The sequence below is a fragment of the Pinus tabuliformis genome, chromosome 8 (assembly GCF_031772625.1).
Source record: "Pinus tabuliformis cultivar Carrire ecotype Pingquan chromosome 8, CPIR1, whole genome shotgun sequence".
NCBI lineage: Eukaryota > Viridiplantae > Streptophyta > Pinopsida > Pinales > Pinaceae > Pinus > Pinus tabuliformis.
Window position 1 is genome coordinate 1,770,067,274 of NC_142294.1, and position 27,818 is coordinate 1,770,095,091.

General features: G+C 35.5%; 1 pseudogene; it reads left to right on the forward strand.

Annotated features, from left to right (window-relative positions):
* LOC149243230 (transcription initiation factor TFIID subunit 2 pseudogene) overlaps nt 1–27,818 on the forward strand; it is a 44,931-nt pseudogene that overhangs the window by 8,119 nt on the left and 8,994 nt on the right.

A 27,818-nucleotide genomic window follows, 5' to 3' on the forward strand; every position in this document is an offset into this window, starting at 1 on the left:
ATAGAATTGAAAAGTGGATATCATCAAATAAGAATTCGAGAAGGCAATGAATGGAAGGATGCATTTAAAACAAAAAATGGGTTGTATGAGTGGTTAGTGATGCCTTTTGGACTCACTAATGCACCTAGCACATTCATGAGATTAATGAATGAAGTCTTGAAGGAATATGCAGGCAAGTTTGTTATTGTTTATCTTGGTGATATTCTAGTTTTTAGTAAAAGTAAAGAAGAACATCTAGAGCATATTAAGTTGGTTCTAAGAACTCTGCAAAAAGAGAAAATAATGATAAATCTAAAGAAATGTAGTTTCATGAAGGAAGAATTGATTTACTTGGGATTTGTAGTTTCTAAAGAAGGATTGAAAATGGATCCAGAGAAAGTCCAAGCGATTTGGAATTTACCTATTCCCAGAAATATATTTTAGGTAAGGAGCTTCAATGGTCTTGCAAGTTTTTACAGAAAGTTTATCAAAGGCTTTAGTCAGATTTATGCACCAATTCTTGAAACAATTAAGGAGATCAATTAGCTGTTCAAGTGGAGAGAGCAGTAGAGAGGAATTTTAAGTTGCTGAAGGAGAAAATCATAGAGAAACCAGTTTTGGCTTTACCTGATTTTGAAAAGGTATTTCAAGTTGAAACATATGCTAGTGGAGTTGCAATTGGAGCGGTTTTGAGTTAGGAATAGAGACCAATAGCATACTTCAGTGAGAAATTTAGTGAAGAAAAGAAGAAGTATTCTTCTTATGATAAAGAATTTTATGCTATTGTACAAGCCTTGAAAAAATGGAGACATTATTTGCTGCCAAAGGAATTCATATTGTATTTAGACAATCATGCCTTACAGTTGATCAATAACCAGCCAAAAGTGAACCAGAAACATGCCAAGTGGGTAGAATTTTTGTAAAGCTTTAATTTTGTGATAAAACACAAGAGTGGTAAGTCAAATAAAGTCGTTGATGCATGATTAGGGTAAGTTTTATTGTGCAAGAATTCAAAGTGGGTACTATAGGTTTTGAAGAAATGGTTGAAATGTACAAAGATGATGCAGATTTCAAAGATATCTATGCAACAGTTCAGAATCTAATAGTTCATAACAGAAGTCAATGGTTGGAATATCTCATTCGACGAGGCTTATTGTTTAAAATCAACAAGTTGTGTGTTCCCAAATGTTCTATGATGGAAAACATAATAAAGGAGAAACATAGTGGAGGATTATCTGGTCACTTTGGACAAAATAAAACCTTTGCTCAGGTGAATGCTTTTTATTATTGGCCAAAAATGCAGATTGATGTTAAGAAGTTTGTTGAGAAGTGCAGGATATGTCAACATGCTAAAGGGAGGAGCCAGAATACAGGATTATATCAACCATTGCCAATACTAGACCGACCGTGGGATGCAGTTAGCATGGATTTTGTTTTGGGCTTACCTAAAACTCAAAGAGGGAATGATTCTATTTATGTTGTGGTAGATATATTTTCTAAGATGGAACATTTCATTGCTTGTAAGAAGACTAGTGATGCAACACATATAGCTAATCTATTTTTTTCAGAAATTGTAAGATTACATGGATTGCCTGTAAGTATTGTGTCTGATAGAGATACAAAGTTTGTAGGGCATTTTTGGAGAACTCTTTGGAAGAAATTGGGAGCTAACCTCAGTTTTAGTTCAGCATACCATCCTCAAACAGATGGATAGACCGAAGTAGTAAACAGGAGCTTGGGAAACATATTGAGAAGTTTAGTGTATCAAAATCCTAAGCAGTGGGATTTAGCACTAGCTCAGGCTGAATTTGCTTATAACAATACTCCAAACTGAAGTACTAGAATGAGTCCATTCAGATTGTTTTTGGAATGAATCCAAGAGTTGTGTATGAGCTCAAAAATTTGGGTAAACAGGATACAAGAAGTGCAAAAGCTGAAGAGTTTGTAGAGTAGATGTAGAGACTACAAGAAGATGTCAAAGGTAGATTGCAGGAAAGCAACGACAAATACAAATAGAGGGTAGATATGAAAAGAAGAGAGAAAGAATTCAAAGTGGGAGATTTAGTGATGGTGTATTTGAGAAAAGAAATATTTCCTGCTACGACTTACAATAAACTAAAAATGAAAAAGATACGACCATGTAGAATTGTAAGAAAGTTTTCAGCTAATGTATATGAAATTGAGTTGCCAGAAGGGATTGGAATATCACCTATCTTCAATGTTGCAGATTTGTATCCATACAAAGAGGTAGAGACAGAGCTACAGGAGGAAACTACAGGAGATGAAGTTCAAATTGTGAACTGGGAAGAACAAATGCCAAAGACAACTAAGAAAGAAATGGAAGTTGTTTTGGAGAAAAGAGTATCCAAAAGAACTAGAGGACAGACTTATTTCCAATATCTAGTCAAATAGAAAGGACAACCAATGGAGGATGCTAGCTGGTTGACAACAACATAGTTACAGAAGTATGGAGTAAGTCCTAAAAGGTTGAAGGATGATTGTTTTCTTCCCTGGGAGTCTGATGTAGGAGCATCTGGACATAGCCAACAATGTGAAAGTTTGTTCACATGTTGTGGCTAAATGAGTTGAATTTCATTGACCTAATTAGTCAAAAGTCATTTTGATTGAGAGGGTTGGATCTCTCAAGAAATGAGTTGTATTTCATTATTGTAATAGTTAGAATTGTCTTATTTTAGGTTCAAAGATAAGTTGTTAGCATAGAGCAAGGAATTAGAGATTTGTTGTTAGATTTATTAAAAACAGAGATTGAGTTGTTAGACATAGTTAGAGTGATATCCGATTGATAAAAGGAAGGAAAAATGTAATGAAAGAAGAGAGGGGATTGAGTGAAGCGAGAGCCAGAATAGTGTGAGGATTGTATTTGAAACAAAGGTCTTTATTTGTGTAATCAGGCCAAGGCCGAGACTCTGTAATTATTTTATTGTGAATGAATAATATTGTGTGTGTGATCAATTCTCAAGTCTGTGGAAACCCTCGTTGTACCTTTGTTTCCTTTGTATACGGGCGAGAGTTTATTCCTTTGTTTTTCTATGTTTCATGTCTAAATCGCAAAATTAATAGAAGTCCGAGGCCTTTTTAAATATCATTGTTTGATGCCGATTTAGTTCTAACTGTTGGATCACCGATATCGGATCGACGAAGTTTATTACATAGTTTTGGTCCTGCAAGCAGAAAACCCAACTTACACTAAGAATCAGCGCAAAACATAGATTGGATCCAAGCCCGGATGTGAAATATTATAGATAGAGGCTTTTAAACCTCATCGGGTCCATGGTTCTCCATCGCATCACAATTCTAAAGCGGAAGGAGCCTGGCCAAGTGAACTTCTAACTTGAGATCGGCCGATTTAATCGTGGCTGTTAGATTGTGAATAAATCACAATTGTTGGATCGCGGAAGTAGTCTCACTACAGTGAATGGTATTTTGGGTGGCTCAAGAGCTCTAAGCTGTTTTGAAGGGTCGGCACCTGATCCCATTGAATGTTTGACAAGTAGCACAAAAAAGGAGAGAGGAAACCACTTATCGGGTGGTTATTCCCCGCGTATGTGTCACACCCGAAATATCTAACAACCGTCAGATCAAACAAATCTAGATCAACGGTCATGAAGGATCGTGTGCATTGAATTTCGGTGTATGACGAGTGCACCGACTCAAAAGGTAAAATTCATTGTTTTGGCTTGTTTTCAAAGGTATTTTGGTTTAAAAGAAAAAGGTCGGGTTATAATTAAAAGGGAACTGCAGGGTGATTATTGGGGTTTCTTGAGTTCTGCTTCTGCCTGCATCATAAAACTTTATGCCTTGCTCAAAAATATCAAAATCCTCAATAAGAATCTTCCATAAGTAATAAGAGTGGAAGATATCATGGTAGGAGGAATTATAGAGGTAGGAAAGGAAAAAATAATCAGGAAGATAGACAACATAATGATAAATAAGAAAGAAATTTTACTAATAAACCAGCTATCAAATGTTTTAGATGTGGTAAAAATGGACATATTGCTGCTAATTGTAGAATTCCTTTGGAGAAAGTTAGTGAAAGGAGAGAACAAATGAATGAGAAGAAATATCGATTGCCTCTAGATAAAGGACAATCTTCTCAGAATGCAGATTATGTTGTTGCACATTGTAATTTTAATATGGATGATTTCTTTAGTACCTCATTTTCTTCATGGCATGATAGGTTGATTGTAGACACAGGTGCCACTTGTCATATGACCTTTAGGAAAGACTTGTTTGAAAACTTCAATGATCACATTAACGGGGTAGTTTATTTTGCTGATAAATTGCAAGTTAAACCTTTAGGGATGAGTTTTATTTGATTAAATATGCAAGTTCTTACAGACTATATTTAACATGATGTTCTTTACATCCCATAATGTGGGAGAAATTTATTGTCTCTTATAAAAATTAGACAACAAGGACATTCAATACACATATTTGATGGTACTGTGGATATTCAAAAAACAACTAATAATGAGACTATTATGACTAGTGTGGAAGAAAGCAAACTCTTAAAATTGAAAGGTATGTCATCCATTACATTATATACTACTCATTCAATTTAGAAAAATGATACTCTTTCTTCAAGTTTATTATGGCATGCTCGTTTTGGTCATATAAATTATGACAATATAAGACTTATGAGACCGCGGGGAATTAAAGGGCTTCCAACAATTCCAAGAAAGTTTACACCATGTAATGCTTTTATTTTGAGAAAACATTATAAAAAACATTTTAATAGTTCTAATTCTAAAAATTCCAGAAAATTACGTCTCATACATTCAGAGTTATGTGTACCTATACGTGTTCCGACTACAAATGGTAATAAATATATACTAACATTCATTAATTATTATTCGAGGATGTGTTGGGTCTATCTCTTGAGATAAAAATCACAAACTTGGTATGTTTAAAAAAATTCATCTCTTGATTACAAATGAAACTTAACTTAATGTAGCCACTCTAAGAATTGATAATGGTGGAGAGTATACTTCACATGATTTTGAAAGTTATTTGCAAGAGAATGGAATCAAACACCAAGCAACAATTCCTTATAGTCCACAACAAAATGGTGTTGCAGAACGAATGAACAAATTGTTGCTTAACATGGTGAGATCAATGATTTTCTTTAAGAATGTAAAGTTGATGTTTTAGGGAGAAGGTGTGCTTTGTTCAGCTTATATCAGTAATCATTTTCCTTCTTATGTTATCAATAATAAAACTTCATATGAAATGTGGTATAATCGTCTTCCTATTGTTCAATATTTCAGATTTTTTGGTTCTCATGCTTTAATTCATAAGTGGCAAAGAAACAAGTTGAGTGCAAGAAGCAGAAAATGTACATTTTTGGGATATTCCATGACTTCTAAGGCATACAGGTTATATAATGAAGAAAATAAGAAGTTAATTTTGTCAAGAGATGTAATTTTTCTTGAATCAGATAAAGATACATCCAAAGTTGATAGACAACTTAATCATATAGAAAAAACATTGTCGAAGACATTTTTACGAATCTTATAATAATCTTCCACATCCTGAAGGGGGGATTCCCATTCTAGATCTGTAACATCCCTGGAAAAAATTCATGTAAAAAAATATAAGACCAAGGTGATGGGACACGTATTCCAAGCTAAATGGTGGGCAAAACATCCTAGTGGGTGTTCATTTCGGTTATTATGGCTAAAGGAAAATGGAAAAGCCAATGGAAAAGGCTTTGGAAAGGAAAAATGTCATTTTTGGAAATTTATTTATGAAAATAAAGGAAATTTTGAGATAAGGAAGGTGAAAGGTCACACGATGTATGTGAGGAGGAAAATGAAGGAAAATAATGGAAAATTGAAGAAAATAGAGGCCTCATTGATAAAAAGGCTTAAGAGGATAAGTTCATAGACCTTTCATTAGTTCAATTTTGGATCTCTCTATATTATCTCTCTCCCTCACTCTTGGATAATTAGAGTTTTTTTGGAGCACTTCAAATTTGGATCAAGGAATGAAACGATCAAGAAATGAAGAGTAGGATCAAGCAACTACAACGTGATTATTTGTAGGTATTGATTTGAATGTGTGATTTCCTTCTTAGATTTAGCATGCATGATTATGCATGTGTGTTCTTGGTTCTCTTGTTGTCACGGGCATGGGTTTTTCCAGGTGTGACAATGTTCTTCAGCCTTGGCATGCCATTTCTAGATAATCATGATGTGATGGGGTTCTCATGTTTTGGTTGAGCTAGATTACTAGATGGATTCATAACTGAGTGAGGTGGACCTCTGAAAGAAAGAACACATGTCCCAGTGATCCCTGAATCTGACTATGGATTGTGGTAAAAGCATAGGGACTAGGAGACAATAAAATTCCTCACACTGTAGGTGGAGAAATCCGGTGGCATCCATGCTTATTTAGGGCCTAGCTATCTGGTGTGGATTGGGGTAAAGCCTAGTTCTATTGTGGAGGGTGAGGTAGTTTGGGCTTGGGAAGTCTTGGCTGATTTTGGTTATGATTCCCACATTCATGCTTGAAAGATTTGGTTCAACCAATCTATGGTCAGGTGGTTCATGGAACGCCCAAACCTAGTTTTCTTTTGCATTCATTAATAATAGTTTATTTCCCTTGGTATCTCATGTGTAAATGCACTACTTATATGTGGATTTTATGGGTGTTGGGATTGCGGTAAAGCCTAGTTCTATTATGGAGGGTGAGGATGTTTAGCCTTGGGAAGTCCTCGTTGATTTTGGTTATGATTCCGACATTCATGCTTGGAATATGGCATGGGGGTGATTGAATGAAGAAAGATTTGGTTCAACCAATCTATGGTCAGGTGGTTCATGGAAGTACCAAACCTGGTTTGCTTTTGCATTCATTAATAAGAGTTTATTTCCCTTGGTATTTCATGTTTAAATGTACTAGTTATATGTGAATTTTATGGTTGTTGTATCCTTGTAATTTCTGTTGATTATATGTTGGTTATGAGTATGCCTTATGACAATGATGATGTATGGCTCACATCATGTTTTGATTCGTAAATGAATGAACAATCAATATATGACCTAATAGATGATAATGCAACTAATTTCATAAGGCATCAATGCTTCTTAGTGATTATTAGATAAGTATGAGACCCATGTGCTCATATATGTTTTCATGACCCATAGAATGCATATTTGTGACATGTTTGATGAAATGTTTGTCATGGATAGTATGGGTCCAGTCAAGTCCTTGTACAAGTATTTGCATGTGTATCATTTTTTCAATGTTAATTTTGATTTTTGGAACTTCCATGAAGTTCTGGGTAATGGCTTAAGACCTGGCCTTGAAAAGTCGCATAGAATCCAGGTTCGCTGGCTCTAAACTAGCTGAAAAAGACCCCAGTTGCTTTCATGCCCTTGTTTTGAGAGCAACTGGAGGGCCCTAATTGCATGCATTCCCATGTCATGTGAGCAACTAAGGATCTAGTGTAGGGAAATGTCAATTTGTCTCAGGGGTTGATAACCTAGAAAGGTTGGTTGGCTCATGAAGATTCCGTGACATGTGTATAAGTTCAGATTGGTTTTGTTGTGTTGTTTCCATTTCCTTAACCATACATGGGGAGTTGAATCAGATCATAGTAGCCTCTTGTAACATGCTTACCCCAACGGACTGGTTAGCTTGAGTAAATGTGAGAGGAGGGTGTTACAAGATCAATGTGTGTATTTTTCATTTGTGGATTTTCCTTCAATAAATTTTCCTCTTAATGATGATAATGGTTTTGTTGAAAAAAATTAGATGATAGAAGTGTTTCTACAGTTACAAAAAGTACTTGCATTCTAGAAGAGTCTGCTCCACAAAATGAGCAAATTCCTCCACAAGATAAGTAGCCACTAAGAATATTAACTCGTATTAGAACATTTCCATGAAAATATGATGATTTTTAAACAAGATGTTCTTCAGGTAACTATTCTCATGTTTCTGAATATAATTCCTTTGTGATAGTGAGCCTTCTTATTTGGAAGAAGTTGTTATTTGTAATGAATGGAAAAATGAAATGTAAAGGGAGTATGATACACTCATTAAAAATGACACTTGAAGGTTGGTAGATCCTCCTGATTGCATCAAACCCATTGGTTGCAAGTGGGTTTATAAAACCAAATATAAAGTTGACGGTTCACTTGACAAGTACAAGGAAAGACTTGTAGCAAAGGGATATTCACAAAAAGAAGGTATTGATTACACACAAACTTTTTCTCCTACAACTAAATGAGGCATTATTGGAACCTTGTTTTCTATTGCGGCACAAAAAGGATGGAAAATTCATCATATGGATGTAAAAGCTACTTTCCTAAATGGATATTTGAAGGAAGATGTTTACATGTTTCGACCAGAAGGTTTTTCTGTCAAAGGTAAAGAACAAAAGGTATGCAAGCTAATGAAGCCCTTGTATGGTTTGAAATAAGTACGCCATGCATGATATGAGAAACTAATTAAACATATTCTTAAGTTGAATTGTATGCATCCTGACCTACATGATGCAACTCTTTTTGTTAATAAGGTTGGCAGATCAATTGTATATCTAGTTTTCTATGTTGGTGATTTGGTGATTACAGGGAACAATGATGACTATATATCATCAGTTAAGAAAGAATTGTGAAAGGTTTTTTATATGAAATATTTAGGTTTACTTCATTATTATCTTGGAATTGAGGTTGATCAAAAACCTCAACATATTTTTATCTCTCAGAGGAAGTACGTTGGAAATTTATTGAACAAATATGGAATGATGGATTGTAATTCTGTTTCTACTCTAACGGAACAAAATCTGAAACTTACTTCAGAGGAAGGAAAACCATTTGAAGATCCAACAGAGTACAAGAAACTTGTTGGAAGTTTGATTTATCTCTCCACTACTCATCTTGACATAACTTTTTCTATAGGGATACTCTTCAGATTTATGCATCAACCTTGTGAAGTTCATTGGGTAGTAGCAAAAAGAATACTTAAATATCTAAAAGGGACTCAAACATATGGCATCATATATTCCAAAGTTTCAGACTTCCATCTTACTAGTTATTCTGATTCAGATTTTGTTGGTGATAAGGAGCATGGAGCCTCAACTTTTGGTTATTTGATGAATCATGGATCAACACTTATCAGTTGGAGATCACGAAAATAATCTATTCCTCTTGAGTCTAACACCAATGCTGAATATGACATTGTAGCAACCCAATCTACAAAAGAAATAATTTGGCTTCTCAAAATACTTAAATATTTGCAGGAGAAACAAAAGACTTCACCTCCTTTATTCAGTGACAATAATTCTGCAATTCAATTGGCTAAGAATCCAAAATTTCATGATCGAACCAAACATATCAGCACCAAGTATCATTTGATTTGACATCATGTGGAGGCCAAAACAATTCATCTAACACATTGTCGTACTTCAGAACATATTATAGATATTTTTTCCAAAGCATTAGGACATGAAAAAATTGAAAATTTCAGATCTTTACTTCGCATGTCAGATGTCCTTTTGGATTAAGGAATGAAATGTTAACTAATCCTTCAGGATTTTGTGTATAGGTAGGATGGACTTAGTTAGGACATTGATTAGTTGTTTCCCATATTTATAGTTATGGAGACATAATTGTATTTCTCTTATTTTGTTTGTATAAATACCATTTTTCTAATTAATAATGAAAAGAAGAATACCATCAATTTTATCATGAAGTTCTCCAAGATTGTTTAACACCAAATTAAACAAATTTCACTTGACAGTAAAAAAAACGGGGTTTTAAGCTCAAAGTAATGCGTAGTAAAAAACAAAGTATTGCGAAGTAAAAATAAAATTGGATTTCCGGAATGAGCACAAAAGAAATTATATCTCTAGATTATAATGTCGTAAGAGGAAAATACATTCATGAGATATGGAGACTGTAACTCATTTCTCACACTGTAAAACGACATAGCTTTATTTTTTTACACAGTAAACACTAATTTTATGCACACATCACTATTTTAGGCTGCAGATATTCACACTTTTAGGAAAAAAATTCATGACATAATTTAAAATATGTTTGGTGTGTGTTATATTCTTTCCACAGATAGTCACAAGTGTAGGGGGGGTCATTTGGGGTGGAATAGCCCCCTTGTTCATTGTGTCAGGTGGAAAAGGGGAGGTTAAAGTGGGGCGGTAGTACCCCTACATGGGTTCCAGGGAAATGCCACGAGAATTTTTTTGGACCCTATAATAGGTGGGTAAACCTACCTATGGTTTTGTTCATCAGTTTTGCACATGGTTTTGGGGATGATGGTTTTCTTCCCATGGTATTTTGTAGATCCGATCAAAGGGAACTACAGTTACATTATAATCCAGGGTTAATGAATTGGGGTTTATGAATGCTTCGACATGTATATCTATGTATTCTAACATTGAGAGGACTATAATGAAAAATAAATATGGTAGTCTTGATTTGGGATCCAGGGGAAAATATCTGTGTATTTGTTTTATGTTCTCACCATTGTATATTTTCTTTTTTAAGAATTTGTTTGCATGTAATTTCTCTACATGCTTAAAACCTAAAAAATATACACATTGATCTATATTGTTTTGACAAGACAAACATTTCATCTCATAATTTAAAATATACACATTGATCTATATTGTTTTGACAATAAAAAAATTGAACCAAAATATGGCGCCCATACACAAATTAATTTCCTTTGTAGTACAAACTCCTGTCATGATGTAAAATTTGGAATTTAATGAGTATACTAACCATGTAAGATATTTCGAGTGATTTTGGTTTACTAATTTTGATTGACTATTATTTATTTCTTGCAGAGGTGAAAACTACTACGTTGGTTTAATATTTCATTTACTTTCACATTGCTTAATACTGAGGGAAAATATGAAATGTGATTTGTCTTGTACCTCCATGAATGATGCACTATCATGTTCAGTTAATGCAGTAGTTGGGATTAATTTCCAACACTCCCCCTTAATCACAACTACTGATATTCATAATGCCCAATCTATCTCTTAGACGAATAAAACTCTCCTTTGCCAATGGTTTTGGGAAGATGACTGCAAACTGCTCTTGAGACTTGTAATGTCGCAAATAAATTTCTCCATTGTTGGTCAAATTCATAATGAAATGATAATTTTTGTCAATGTGCTTACTCCTTTTCTGAAAGAGTGATGTTTTTCATAGCGCAAATGCAAAAATTTTGTCACAATAATTTTTTTTTGTCTCTTCTTGTTCATGCCATAATTTTTTCACTATTTTTCTCATCGAAATTTCTTGGCATGTTTCCTCCATTGTTGTGACATATTAAACTTCAGCTATGGACTGTGAAACTATTGGTTGTTTCTTGGAAGCCCATTAGATGACTCCTGAAGCCAAATGAAAAACATAGCCTAATGTGCTTTCTCTATGATCTACACTTCCTTCCCAATCCCTGTGAATGTATCCAACTAGCCTAAAACAATTTTTTGTAGTATACAAAATGTTAAATCCTTAGTTTCCATTAACATACCTTAAAAGTGTTTTAGCCGCTTGGTAATAGGTCTCCTTTGGTGTCTCGAAACAAAACTTACTGCATACATTAAATCAGACCTAGTTGCAGTAAAATACTTAAAACTTCCAACCATACTTTTGTAGAGTGATGAATTTACATTGTTGATACAGACTTCTTAAATCAATTTTTTAACCCATGACTATTGGAATTAGCGCATTCTTGTTGTTTTGAATTTTAAACCTATTTAAGATGTTTGAAGCATACTTTGATAGAGAAATAAAAAATTCCATCTTCCATTTGCTTCACTTATATACCTATAAAATATCTTAACAATCCCAAATTTGTCATTTCAAATTCACTTTTCATGACCCCTTTGAAATCAACAATGAGGAGATCATCGCTCCACGTGAAAATCAAATCATCTACATATAAAAGCCACAATTAGAATCTTACAATCACTTTCTTTCATGTAGAGTGTAGGCTCACTATCACATTTTTTAAAGCCATTGTCCAACAAATATGAATCTATCTTGTTGTGCCATGCACGCAGTGCTTTCTTCATCCCATAAAGATATTTCTGATGAAATTTCTTATAGATTCAAACTAAAAATTGTAATATGCTAAAACAATTGGCTTGAATCTACCCTACTCATCAAGAGAAACAATAATCGATCGATGAAATCATGAAGCATATAACATAAACATTTGAATCACAAATAACATAGTGATTATATGGGGAAAGCCACAACTAAAAGCCCCTGTTATCTTTATATTGCATTAATCATAAAATATGAGAAGATTATAGTGCTTTGCTTAGGACTGAGAAACCTATGCACTATCTCTATTTGTCTCACTGCTTCCTAGGCAAGCCTTGGATGAATACAATATGCTCTAGTCAACCTTGATCTCAACCTGCATAAGTATTTTTTATTTTCCACCTGAATGAATTCCTTTGGCAAATACTTAGCCAAATTCCCAGCTTTTCAAGCTCCTATTTCCTTGTGTTGTTCCTCAAGGAATTAGCCTCTATGTAATTGGGAAAATCCTCAACCATGAATTGTGCAATCCTCATAGGGCTTTCTTTGACTGCATGCACCATCGGTTTCATTTGCATGATTTTACAATTAATAGTACACTTTCCTCGAACTCAAATCTCAAATGGGTCTTTCTCTAATCTGACATGCATGAGTTAATTATGAGTGAATCTTCATTTTACTAGTTTATCACTACAGGTAACACCACACCGTACTTCAGGCAACACCTCACTATTCGACACGAAACAGCCCACTACTGTAGGATACACCCCACTACTATAGGAAGTACCCCACTACTATAGGTTATGCCCCACTACTGTAGGTTACACCCAACTACTAGACTTCCCAATAATTCCTCCATTAGTTGGAACTAGTTTAACTGACTTTAACTCAGTTAGACTGAATTAAATAATTACAACTCAAAAATAAACTCAAATAGTGCTCCTAATTGTAGGAGACACTATACATGACTCTAGTTAGACCCTCAACTCGAATCAACTGAGCCAAATAAGTCAAATTAACTTAGTTAACTATTACAAGTTGTCATGATATGTGGAATTGTAATTTTATTCCCTAATTCAAGGATTAAATTGGGATTTTTCTTGATGCTATTTTTAACATTTCTTGTTGCTATTTCAACACTTCGTCTCAACAAGAAAGGAATTCAACTCTATCCTGATATGGAACCTTTGGAATGTTCAGTATGTAACACTTGTCATTTTTTTTGTTGTTACTCCAACATCTATAGCCCAAAAAAAGCATCCAAACAAAATAAATTGAATCAATTGGGTCTGCAACTGTCTACTAGGAAAATTGTGTTGCTATCGAATCTGCTACTGAGCATCCTGCTCTACTGTAAACACTGCTCTACACTCCTTAGTATTTGACTAACACTTATCCTCCTGCTACTAAGTATTGTGGGTCCCCATAGCAAGGTAATGATTCATGAGGAAAAAGATACCTCAATGGGCCCTGCCGAAATTTCTGAAACTCTTGGACTAAGGTTTCATATCGCCCCACCTCACACCTAGAGGTATGGATGCATGCTCTCCCTCTTCCCACTTGGATCGAAATTTCCCCCCAATGGAGGTATATTATTTAGTGGATGTCTCCACTCATTCTCATCTCTTCTTCTCCAATTGTGGTGGCTCCACAATTTCTTTGGGTTTTTTCGAGGTTGCATGTTGAGAGGTCTAACATGCTCCCTCTCAATGACTAAATCTCTAGTCTTTTCCTTGGTTGTCAAGGATTTGCATCCATGAGATAAATATGATCTACTCATACTGTTGTTGTTACTAATCTGTTGTTGCTTCCGCACTGCTGCTACAACTACTACAATAATGAGTTTGATCTCCCCAAATCATGAAGTACTGTCTTCCATAGGGTTTCTCCCTCTGAGTATCGATCTCCGTATGGGAAATATATATGCTCCTCAATCTACCAGTATCAATGATCAAAACTCCTTTTTTTGTCACTAAACATTGGCTCATTGATCTTCCCTCTAGCAACCTTCTTACTCCATTAAGAAGTCTGCACATAGGGTCTTCTGGATCTGCCCTGAACTAGAGCTCCATCAATCTACATGGACAACTTTGAATTCTTCTCTTCTATCATGATTTCAACTTCGATACCATGTAGAAATTTTTACAAATCTAGCTTTGACACCATGTAGAAATTCTTACAAATATAGCCCTGATACCATGTAGGAATTTCCATAGATCTAGCTTTGATACCATCTAGAAATTCCTTGTAGATTAAAATTGCAAATTGTAATGTGCTAAAATAATTGACTTGAGTCTATTCTACTCATCAATGTAAAAATTAAAATATTGTTGAAATCACGAAGCATATAAGAGAAATAATTCAATCATACATAACACAATGATTTTCTAGGGAAATCCACAACTAAAATCCTTTGCTATCTATATATTGCATTAAGGAGAAAATACAGGAAGATTACAATGATTTTCACAAGCCCTAGAAACCTCTGCAATATCATTATCTGTCTCACTGCTTCCTAGGAAAGCCTTGGATGAATACAATATGCTCTTCTCAACCTGCACAAGTGTTTTGTATCCTCTGCCTCGATGATTGCCTTTGGCCAATACTTAGCCAAATTCCTAGCCTTCCAAGCTCCTAGTTGTTGTAAATACTGGGGGGGGGGGGGGGGGGGGGGTGAACGAGGATTCCTTTCAATTAGTATTATTATTAATCTTTCAGAGCATTAGTTAATCTTCAATTATTATCAATGTTTGTAAACTGATAGAAGTAAACAAAAGGAACACAAATGCACACAGTTTTTAAGGTGGAAACCCCCTCTGGGACAACTGAACACTTTTCTAATAATTCTTTAATATTTTTCTGTAATTGAAAATAAAGATCCAACTTCCTAGAATCTAGAAAAGAATTCTTCTCCAGCTCCCGCTGGATGGATGCTCCAACGCCTGAGATTCTTTAGTAGTCAACTGAACGGAGGCCCCAACACCCAATGAGATATAATTCACCCTAGCACCACCCTACCAGCCTGAAGTTTTGATGGGCTTAAACCTATTCATGACTTCATGCACCAACCTAGAACCACCCTACCACCCTATAGAATAATAAAAGAAGAATGGTCTCCCATACAAGGGAAAATGGTCCACTTTACAATGACATAGAATGATGTAGAAGAAGAAGACATACTAAACCATAACCCCAACTATGACACAACCACCTAATGATGATCCTAGACCTCCCAAAACTTCTTCTTCAAATCTTGGCAGATAGAAACTTGTATAACTTTTACAATTATGCTTTTACAATGACTTTGTACAATGATACTTTTACAATGGCTGTATGCAGTGCTGCCCACTTGAATACTTCATGTGGTGAACTTCTTGTTGATGTTTTGCGCCTTGATTGTTGCTCTTGTCATAATACCCTTTCTCACTCTTCAGAACATTATATTATGTATTGAGTCTTCTCTTGATGAATATATAATACCTGCAAAAATTCTTCAAGGAAATACCCATGACATGATAATAGCAAAATTACCTCATCCTGTAGAGCATATGTGAGTGCTAAACAAAAACAACAAATTAGAATACAAAGAACCTAATGCAAATAAAAGATGAACATGCATATAGAGAATATACTTACATGAAGCTTACCTCTGTTGCACCATTTTGCTGCACCTTTCTCTTTTCTGCGCTAGAAAGTCTAGTCCTTTGCAGCCCTTGACAACACTTGATCTAGTTTTTTTTCTATTCTTCCAGGAGTACAATATTGAATCTAATGCATCTTTGCGATTTCAGATCCCTAATATGCGATCTTCATTCCTATAGTATCCCTCTGAGTCTTATTTTCATTGCCACAGGTTTGACCCAATTTGGATTCGTGAAGGCAACGTTATGCCCAATCTCTCACAATAACCTAATTATGGACTAGTTTAGTAGAGCAAACTTGTATGGCATGCCAAGTGTCATTGTTTCCTCCTTCGGCTCTGAAATTGATAAAAAGAAACATATAGTTCGTGCACTATCCATCACCTTTTACATACTTCCAATTTGCTTCTAGAAAGAGAGTTATGACGATTTTCCCAAGGTCACCTCTTTGCGATGAAATTCAGGAGCCTACAAAAACCCTAATTTCCACGGATCATATATCCCTACATATAGCGAACCAAGATCTTCAATTCGGTCATGATGTTCATCAAGATTTCAACTCAAATGGGTTTTAATTTCAGCATCTAATACATCACAGAAATAAAGTTATAGCAAAAATTACACAATCACTACTTTTGGAGGATATATGAGATTCATTTTTATAGAGTTGAGAGGGGCTTCTATAGAGAATGTTGGAGGGATTTTAGGAGCTTACAAATTTATTAATTATTGACTATTCAATGACCAAAATCAATGATAAATTTCATGCCACAACCCCATGGAGTTTCAGCCCACTAATTGGGGTTACTAACTTCAATCTTCAATAACTTGCAAATTGTGAGGAATTATGAGGAGAGCTATATACCAATAGAAAGATATTTTTGAGTAGAGTATTCCTAAAATGGTTATGAGATGAGAAACCATGAATTATGATGCCCAATGTGCCATGGAAGTTTATGGTCATCCTTGGTGCTTCTTGGGTTGACATCAATGACAACCTCAGATCATCTTTAGATCAACAATCTCCCCCTTTGGCATTGATGGTAACACAAGTACTCCTCCTGCGATGAGGGCACCTCTTCCTACCACCTTCTCTCCCCCTTTGACATCAATGGCAAAGGGTAACTCCCTCTAACCCACAACCACCCTACAGACCTGTACACGCTTCCACTCCCCCTTTATTTTATGAATAAGGAAAATCTAATGAGAACTTGGGAGAATCCCAAGCTTCTGGTGAAGATATTCAAATACTTCAGGAGGTAAAGGTTTAGTGAAGATATTAGTGATTTGTTCTTTTGTACCAGCATATTCAATTTTGATATTCATTTCAATGACTTGTTCTCTAACAAAGTGATATTTGATCGGAATGTGTTTTATTTTTGAATGCATGACAAGATTCTTGTAGATGCTAATGGCACTGGTGTTATCACATAAGATGGGAATAGGCTCACTGAATTGTACTTGAAGATCTCGCAAAGTTTGTTTCATCCAAAGGACTTGAGTACAACAAGTTTTCGTTGCAATGTATTCTGCTTCCACTGTAGATAACAAGATTGAGGTTTGCTTTTTGCTAAACCATGATACGAGACAACCACCGAGATAGAATGCTGCTCCACTAGTACTCTGTTATGAAACCAGCTCACAAAAAGATAGAAAAGATAGATCAACGCCTTAGAAATAAGCCTCTTCAGGGGGGCAACCTCCTTTACATTACACAAATGAACAATTCTTGGATGATACAAATGACAAGACCTCCTTTCTATATATAGAAGTCTAAGGGGTCATAATATAATTAGAGCTGACATAACAATAATAATGTAAGGGCACAATAATAACAATAGTGGGCTTCTATGGGGCACAATAACAACAATATGGGGACTACATGGGCACAACAATATAATAAGGGGGTTGTACTAATAAAAATAAGGGGTACACTAGTAGTATATGGACCTAACATGCCCCTCTCCTTCAAAAAGTGTTGTACTCAACGCTTGAGTAGTTCTCGATGCTTTTGTATAAAATTCTTGTTCTCCCATGTGGAGTATTCAGCGGGTAAGTTCTTCCACTTGATGAGATACTCTGAAATTGATCGATTTAGTGGCAGTCGGGTTCTTTTTTCTATGACTGCTCCAGGTTCCAATATGATTTTTCCTTCCTCGTCAAGTTCTGGTAATATTGTTTGAACTGGGATCTTCTGCAACTTTTGAATGAGTGGCCACACTTCTTCGTCCTTCTTCCATTCATCCCTTTCTTCGTTTATCCAATTTAGTTGGATAATAGAAATGGCTCATAACAATGCTTCCACATCCTCATCATTTCTTGAGAGTGCATCTGCCACAACATTTTGCTTCCCTTTTTTGTAGATGATTTCAAAGTCATAACCCAACATCTTTGTGACCCATTTTTTTTGCTCTTCAGAGGATAATCTTTGTTCTAAAAAGTATTTAATAGTATCATGATCCGTTTCTACCTTGAAGTGTCTTCCCATTAGGTAAGGTCGCCATTTCTTAAGTGCGTGTAGTATTGCCAACATTTCCTTCTCATAAATAGCTTTCTTGAGGGACATTTGTTTGTATATATCTTACCATAAAAATACCCAATCGCCTACATCAAAACTTCTTTCATTGTGATGTTGATCTACCTGTTGTTTCATTCGATTCTGCACCAAAGTGGCGTTATCCTTTAAAAGTTGGAGAACTTGTTGTTGATGCTCGATGTGACCTTTCACTGCTTGAATGTTTTTCTTCTTGATATGTCCTTCTTTTGACGTTTCTTGATCCTTTTCTTCCTCCTCTCCACAATCGATGTAAAATAATTTCTTCTCAGCACACTTATGACCTTTAATGTATTCTTTATCACAATTGTAACAAAGCCCTTTTTTTCTTTTTTCCTCCAATTGTTGTGGTGTAACCCTTGTAGGTTGTGGAAAGCTAGGAGAAACAATGCTTCCATCTTTATAGTTGTGAGGGGTAGACTTCCTTGTTGCCATAATTTTTCTTTCCACTTTGTAACCAAGCCCTTTTGCTCTTTTTTCTTCCAATTGTTGTGGTGTTTCTCTAAAGAAGGTGTTGCTCTTTGTATCCTCATAATGTGCTATAATTTCCTCCGTGAAAATTGTCCACGTAACAAGTGGTTTATGAGAACAAATCCCTTTATACCATAAAATTTAATCTTATTCTAAATATGAAGATGCAATACATACCTTTTTTAACAGTGGTACACCAAGTAGATCAAACTATTTCTCCATCTATAGTATCCAATTTACCAGATCCTTGCCATCAAACTTCCTCATCTTGATTTTTCTTGATTTTAGGAGCTCGCTCTTGAAACGATTGTAACTCTGTAATTTCAGATCTCCAAGTTCTAAAATTTCCTCCTGCAGTAACTCTCTGAGATCTCTTTCTAATCCCACAAATCTGATCATAATTTGATTATCCAAGAAAGCGTTATGCCAAATCTTCCATGGTGACCTGATTATAGACTAGTTCAGTAGATAAAACTTGTACGACATGCCACGTCTAATTGTTTCGACCTTAGTACCTGAACCTGATATACAGAAAACTACAGGCCATCCTCTTTTTGAAACTTCTTACGAAATTTCAATCTGATACATAAAACAAAAGTTATGGTGATTTTTCCCTGGTCACCTGTTTGGCATGTAATTCGGGAGTCTGCAAAAACCCTAACTTCCTCAGATCATATATCCACAAATATAGCAAAAAAAGCTCTAAAATTCAGACCCAAAGTTTAGAATTATTTCAGCTCAAATGGGTTTTTTTTGTAGCTTTTGAAACATCGCAGAAAGAAAGTTATAGACAAAATTCCACGATGACCTGTTTGGAGTAGCGAAACCCTAGAATCTAAAGCTCTGATACCAAATTTTATGAAACCAGTTCAAAAGAAGATAGAAAAGACAGATCAACGCCTTAGAAATAAGCCTCTTTGAGGGGGAAACCTCCTTTACATTACACAAATGAACAATTCTTGGATGATACAAATGACAAGACCTCCTTTCTATATATAGGAGTCTAAGGGGTCATAATATAATCAGAGTTGACATAACAATAATAATGTAAGGGCACAATAATAACAATAGTGGGCTTCTATGGGGCACAATAACAACAATATGGGGACTACATGGGCACAACAATATAATAAGGGGGTTGTACTAATAACAGTAAGGGGTTACACTAGTAGTATAGGGACCTAACATACTCTTACGATCATCAACACTGCCTGCCCAATATGCATCTGCAAAGGCATGAATAATGAGATCTTTTCCCTTGGGATACTGCAAGCCATATTATGTTGTGCCCTTTAGATATCGAAGAATTCTTTTGATAGCAATAATATCAGATTCTTTTGGTGTTGCTTGGAATCTTGCTACTTGTCCATCTACGAGCATAACATCTGGTTAGGAGGTTGTTACATATAGAAGACTACCAATCATAGATATGTACAACCTCTAATCCATATCCTTAGATGAGTCCTCTATGCCCAATTTGCAACCTGTTACCATTCGAGTAAGGATGGGTTTGCATTCTTCCATTTTGAATTTCTTGAGCATTTCCTTGATGTACTTGGCTTGACATACAATTATTGCTTTCTCTTGCTAAGATATTTGAAGCCCTAAGAAGTATGTCAACTCACCAAGTAAAGACATCTCGAACTCACTTTGCATCTTTGTAGCAAAGTTCTTACTTAGTCAATCATCATTTCTACCAAAGATTATATCATCCACATATACCTCAATGATTGTTAAATTATCTTTATCTATTTGTACATAAATATTGCTATTAGTAGTACCTTTCTTGAACCCTTGTTGACGTAGATATCCATCAAGACGAGCATACCATGCTCTGGGAGTCTAATTGAGACCATATGGAGCCTTCTTTAACCTGCAAACATAGTCTTCTTTTTATGATAGTAGAAAACCTTCAAGTTGTTCGATGTAAACTTCTTCTTCTAATTCGCCATTCAGAAATGTTGACTTAACATCCATTTGGTAGACTTTTATTTTTCTTGAACATGCATAGGCGAGAAACATCCAGATGGCTTCCATTCTGGCAACTGGTGCAAATGTTTCGTCGAAATCAATTCCTTCCACTTGTGCATAGCCTTTGCAAACCAATGTTGCTTTGTTTTTGGTAACCTGTCAATCTTCATTCAATTTGTTCTTGAACACCCATTTAATCCCAATGAAATTTTTATCTTTTGGTCGTGGAACTAATTCCCAGGTGTTATTCTTATCGATTTGATCCAATTCTTCATTCATAGCTACTACCCAATGTTCATTCTAGCTGACTTCCTCAAGACTACTAGGCTCAAAGGTTTCTAGAAAAGCAATGTGAGCTTGTTGTGATGAACTAAGTTGTCGACCTTCTCTTCTTCCAATTCCTTCATTTATATCACCAATGCTTTGATTTGATGGATGGTTCTTTTGAATCCATTCTTCTGTTCTCTTTGGAGGAGCTTCTTGTTGTTTTTCCTATATATCTTGTTGATCATTATTTACTTCTTCCTAGTTGACAGTTGCTTCTTGTTTTAGAATTTTCTCTGTACCTTTTTCAGTCTTTGTCTCAAGTTTCAAAGATTCTAGATCCTCATCATTATTCGTTAGAACACCATCTTCGTCAAATGTACAATTTATGCTCTCCATTATCTGTTTTCGTCTTAGATCAAAGCATTTATAGGCCTTTCTTTTGTGTGAGTAACCAACAAAGATACCTTCGTCAACATGTGATTCAAACTTACCCAACTTTTGATCTTCTCTTTTGATATAACATTTTCTTCCGAAGATTCTGAAATATTTTACATTAGCTAGTTTTCCTTTCCATAATTCATATGGGGTCTTGTTGCAATTATTTCTGAGAAGACTTCTGTTGATAATGAAGACTACCATATCAGTTGCTTGAACCTAGAGTTTTTCATCCAATTTTGAGTCCTTCAGCATTGTTCTACCCATTTCCTGTATGGTTATGTTCTTTCTTTCAGCAACTCCATTTTGTTGAGGTGTTCATGCTGTTGAGAATTGTCTTTTTATTCCATTTTTGTCACAGTATTGCTGAAATAATTTGGAAGTGAATTCTCCGCCATTATCTGATCTTAGACACTTTATTTTCAAATTAGTTTAATTTTCGACCAACTCCTTGTAGATCTTAAAGAAATCAAATTCTTCAGATTTTTTCTTTCGGAAACTGATGATTGTCACCCTGGTATAGTCATCTATCATTAACATGAAATATAATTCTCCATCTAAGCCTTTTGTTCTCATAGGACCGCATAGATTAGTATGTATACATTCCAATGGATGAGATGCAAATTATTCTTTTGTTTTAAATCCAAATTTTGTCTCCTTGCTGTGCTGACAAGCCTCACATAGTGTGTTGGAAGGTTTTGCGATTTTTCTTCCTTTTTGCTTATCCTGACAATATTGTCAAAGTTTATGTGACCCATTCGTTTGTGCCATAACCAACATTCATCTTCTTTAGCTAGTATACATGCTTTAGTTGCTTCATCCAGAACATATATGTTGTTTGGAGCTCGACTTGCTGTAGCCACAATTTTACCATACCTGCCTTTCTTGATTTCACATTTTGTGGAGCTGAATAGCATTGTGTGTCCTTGATCACACATTTGTCCAACACTGAGCATATTGTGGTTCATGTTTTCAACCAATAGAACATTCTTGGCTAGAGCATATTTTCTTCTGAGGCTAACAGTACCTGATCCTATAACATTTGAAGGTCCATCATTTCCAATGGACACAGTTCCATCCTTCTTCTCTTTCAAAGATACAAATTTCTTTCTATCTCTAGTCATATGCGTTGAGCAACTGCTATCAACATACCACACATCTTTGTTGTTTTGAGCCTTGAGAGTGAGAGCACAGTTATCAGTCTTCTTCTTCTTCCATGTTTGTTTGTTCTGTGGCTTCGAAGATTCTTCTGGAGGATTTCCAAGTTTGCAGTCTCTGGCTATGTGTCCAAAGTTTCAACGTTTGTAACATTCAATATTATTTCTTAAATGTTCAAATCTATTGATGTTTCGTTGAGCCCTGGGAGGTTCATATTTGACAGATCTCCTAGAATTGTATTGGTTCCTAGGGTACGTGTGAAATTCTACAGCTTTGTGACCAAAATTGCCACATGAATAATAATAGCCATGAAAAATATGTTGGTACTTGGATGGAAATCTTCATCGGGGAATTGCCTTCCAAGGCTATTCTTGTGAATCTTGTCTAATGAAGTCTACATGCCTGTGAGATCTGATAGGTTCATTGTATTTTGTTGTAGAAGGTCCCGCTTTTTCTTCTTTGTAACCGAGGCCAGTTTTGTCATTGTAAAATCATTGATTGTTGATGATTTCTTCCAACGCGCTTGAGCTGTTAGCATAGTTTTGGACAGTGTTTCCCTTCTTCACTTCCTTACGCAGCGAGACTACTTTGGCTTCTAATGCTTCACTTTCTTGGTTGATTTCTTCCAACTTATTTTGAAGTGACTCTTCAATACATTTGTGTTCTTCAACTTCAATTTTGAGACCTTGAACTTGTTCTTCAAGAGTATTGGAACAGATCTTCTCAGCGTTGAGCTCTTTTATAAGCTTGATTGCCTCCTTAGAAAATTCTTTTGTGGTCAACCCTTCTTCTTCATTGTTTGATACCTCTTTTTTAATGTGCTTGGCCATAAACAATACTCTCTCATTGGTTTCTTCTTCATTGTCACGATCTTCATTGGATGATGAGCTATCTTCTTTAGAGAGAAAGTTCCTTTTGAATCCTTTCTTCTTACCTTTCTTGTTGAATTTCTTAAAGCCTTTCTTTCCTTTTGAGTTTCCATCACTTTTGTTTAGACATTTTGCTGCAAAATGCCCAACCTCACCACAACTGAAACATATCAATGGAAGTCTACCTTTCAATTTTTCGTTACCATTTTTTAGTTTTCTTGTAAAGTAAGCATATGCTCCATCTGAAAAACCTTCTTCATCATCTTCCTTTTCTTCACACTTGTAGGTGTAGGTCTTTGTGTTTGAAGGTTATTTGTCCTTATTGGTTTTATTAGGTGCAACGAACGCAGTTTCTAGATGCGAAGTACCCTCTCCTTCATCAAGTCCCATTTCATATGCTATGAGAACTCCATGTAATTCCTCTTTGCTGAGTTTGGCCATATTTGCACTGTATTCTTAGACCCATACCTTTGGGTTGAAGCTTCTTGGTAACATTATAAGAATCATTCGTATAATATTCTTCTCATCAACAAGCTCTCCCAATCCTTCCAGAGTGTTGGTTATTTCATCAGCATGTTGGAAGTATGCAACAATGTTGTCATCTTCTTTCATTCTGAGTTGCTCAAATTTTTCTTTATAGATTTGAAGCTTTGCTTCTTTGACATTTGAGTCACCTGCATATATATTCTCAAGTTTGTCCCATACATTTTTGGCAGTTTTACAACCCAACACCTTATGATAAGCAGATTCAATAAGTCCACTGATAATAATATTCTTTTCTTTTGCATCATTTACCAAATTCTTCTTACCTTGTTCATCCACAGTTGGTGTAAAGCCATTTTGAAAAGTGTCCCATACTTCATGACCTTGCGCTAAGACATAGACCTCCATTCTTCCTTTCTAGAGTGCATAATTATTTTCATTGAATAGAGGTACAACATTCTTGGTATGCTCCATGATCTCCTACCAGTTGTTAAACTACTATTGAAGGAACCAAGCTCTGATACCAATCGTTGGAAATACTGAAGGGGGGGTGAATCAATATTCCTTTCAATTAGCATTATTATTAACCTTTCAGAGCATTAGTTAATCTTCAAATATTATCAGTGTTTGTACAATGATAGCAGTAAACAAAAGGAACACAAATGCATACAGGTTTTAAGGTGGAAACCCCCTCTGAGACAAAAACCACCAAACACTTTCCTAATAATTCTTCAATATTCAACTCTAATTGAAAAGAAAGCTTTAACTTCCTAGAATCTAGAAAACCATTCTTCTCCAGCTCCCACTAGATGGATGCTCCAACACTCAAGATTCTTCAGTAGTCAATTGAATAGATGCCCCAATACCCAAAGAGCTACAATTCACCCTAGCACCACCATACCACCCTCAAGTTTTAACAGATTTGAACCTGTTGGTGACTTCATGCACCAGCCTAGCCCCATCCTACCACCCTATAAAAGAATAAAAGAAGAATGGACTCCCGTACTAGGGAAAATGGCCCACTTTACAATGATATAGAATGATGTAGAAGAAGAAGACATACTAGACCATAACCCCAACTATGACACAACCACCTAACGATGATACTAGACCTCCCAACACTACCTCTTCAACTTTCCATAGAAAGAACTTGTACAAATTTTACAATGATGCTTTTACATTGACTCTGTACAATGATACTTTTACAATGACTGTATGCAGTGCTGCCCACTTGAAGACTTCATGTGGTGAACTTCTTGCTGCTATTCTGCACCTTGATTGTTCCTCTTATCATACTACCCTTTCTCACTCTTCAAAACATTAGATTATGCATTGAGTCTTGTCTTGATGAATATATAATATCTGCAAAATGTCTTCAAGGAAATACCCATGACATGATAATAGCAAAATTACCTCATCCTGCAGAGCATATGTGAGTGCTAAACAAAAACAACAAATTAGAATACAAAGAACCTAATGAAATTAAGAGATGAACATTCATATAGAGAAGATACTTACATGGTGCTTACCTCTACTGCACCTTGCTCTTTGCTACCCTAGAAAGTCTAGTCCTTTGCAGCCCTTGAGAGCACTTGATCTAGATTTTCTTCTTGCCTTATAGGAGCACGATATTGAATCTGATGTATCTATGTGATTTCAGATCCCCAATATGTTATCTCTAGTTTTGTAGTAGCCTTCTGAGTCTTCTTTCCAGTTCCATAGGTCTGACCCGATTTGGATTCTTCAAGGCAAACTTATGCCCAATCTCTCACAATGACCTAATTATGGACTAGTTCAGTAGAGCGAACTTGTAAGCCATGCCACGTGTCAATGTTTCCTCCTTCAGCTCTAAAATTGATACACAGAAAACTACACTTTGTGTAATATCCACCACTTTTTAGAAAATTCCAATCTGCTTCTTAGAAAGAGAGTTATGATGGTTTTCCCGAGGTCACCTCTTTGAGATGAAATTCGGGACCCTGCAAAAACCCTAACTTCCACAGATCATATCTCCAAGAATATAGAGAACCAAGATTGGAAATTTGGTGATGACGTTCATCAGAATTTCCTCGCAATTGGGTTTTAATTTCTGAATCTAAGACTTCACATAAATAAAGTTATAGCGAAAATTCCACACTTGTTACTTTTGGAGGATATATGAGATTTCTTTTTATAGAGTTGAGAGGGGCTTCTGTAGAGAATGTTGGAGGGATTTTAGGAGCTTAATTTTTTTTTAATTATTGACTATTCAATGACCAAAATTAATTATAAATTCCATGCCACAACCCCATGGGGTTTTAGCCCACAAATTGGGGTTACCAACTTCAATCTTGAATAGCTTACAAACCACAAGGAATTATGAGGAGAGCTATATACCGATAGAAAGATATTTTTGAGTAGAGTATTCCTATAATGGCTATGAGACGAGAAACTATGAATGATAATGCCCAATGTGCCATGGAAGTTCAGGGTCATCCTTAGTGCTGCTTGGGTTGACATCAATGACAACGTCAGATCATCTTTAGATCAACACTAGTTCCTTATGTTGTAACTCAAGGAATTAGCCTCTATTTAATTGGGAAATTCCTGAATTATGAATTTTGAAATCCTAATAGGCCTTTCTTTGACTCCATGCACCATCAGGTTAATTTAGATGATTTTGCAACTGATATTACATTGTCCCTGAACTCCAATCTCAACTGGGTCTTTCTCTGATCTGATATGCATGAGTTAATTATGAGTGAATATTTAGTTTACTGGTTGATCACTGCAGACAACACCACACTGTAGTTCAGGAAGCACCCCATTGTTTGACAGACAATGCCCCATTACTATAGGTTACACCCCACTACTGGACCTTCCACTAATTCCTCCATCGGTTGGAACTATTTTAACTGACTTTAACTTAGTTAGATTGAATTAAATATTTACAACTCAATAATAAACTCAAATAGTCCTCCTAATTGTAGGAGACACTCTATATTACTCTATTTAGACCCTCAAATCGGATTAACTGGGCCAACTAAGTCAAATTAACTTAGTTAACTATTACAAGTTGTCATGAGATGTGGAATTAAAATTTTATTCCCAATTTAATTCAAGGATTAAATTAGGATTTTTCTTGATGTTATTTTGAACACTTTATTTAGTATATACACTTTGTCTTCCTAGCCTTGAACCTCATAACCAAGTAGCTTCTCCACATACACTTCCTCTTTCAATAATCCATTCTAAAAGATTGAGTTCATGTCCATTTTATATACCTTCCATTTATGTTGCGTTGTTATTACTAAAATTGTCCTCAATGCCTCCATTCTTATGATTAGAATGAATGTTTCATCATATTCTCTTTCTCGTTGTTGTTTGTATGCATTAATGGCTAGCCTTGCTTTATGCCTTTCAATATTTCCTTTGACATTTCTTTTGGTGTTATATACCCAATTTATCACCATGACTTCTTTTCCTTATGGAAGATTCACTAACTCTCATGTATAATTATTTTCTATTGCCTCTATTTCTTCATCCATTATTGTTGCCCACTTTTCTTCCTTAATCGCATCTTCAAAATTAATTGGATCATCTACATGCAAAAATAAAGAATTCAGACCTGCGCTTCTTTCTCCTTCATTTTTCTCATAAATGTCACAAAAATTTCTGAATTTTTGACTTCTCGAGCTTGCCAAAGATATTTGATGTGTCACTTGAAGTTGTACCTAAAGAATGTGGAGTTGCTGACTATTATTGCGCACTTGGAGGGGTATTTTCTTGAATGTGTTACCATGTCCTATTGACTTTTTATGATAACAATTGAGGATTACCTTGTTGAGCTTGAATAGGCATAGGAGGAGTCACCATTGAAGAATTACTTGTTGCTACTAGTTTCTCTTTGTCTTCTTCTGGTAGACTTTATACTACGTCAATTATCTTCTCCAAACTTCCATCCTATGGG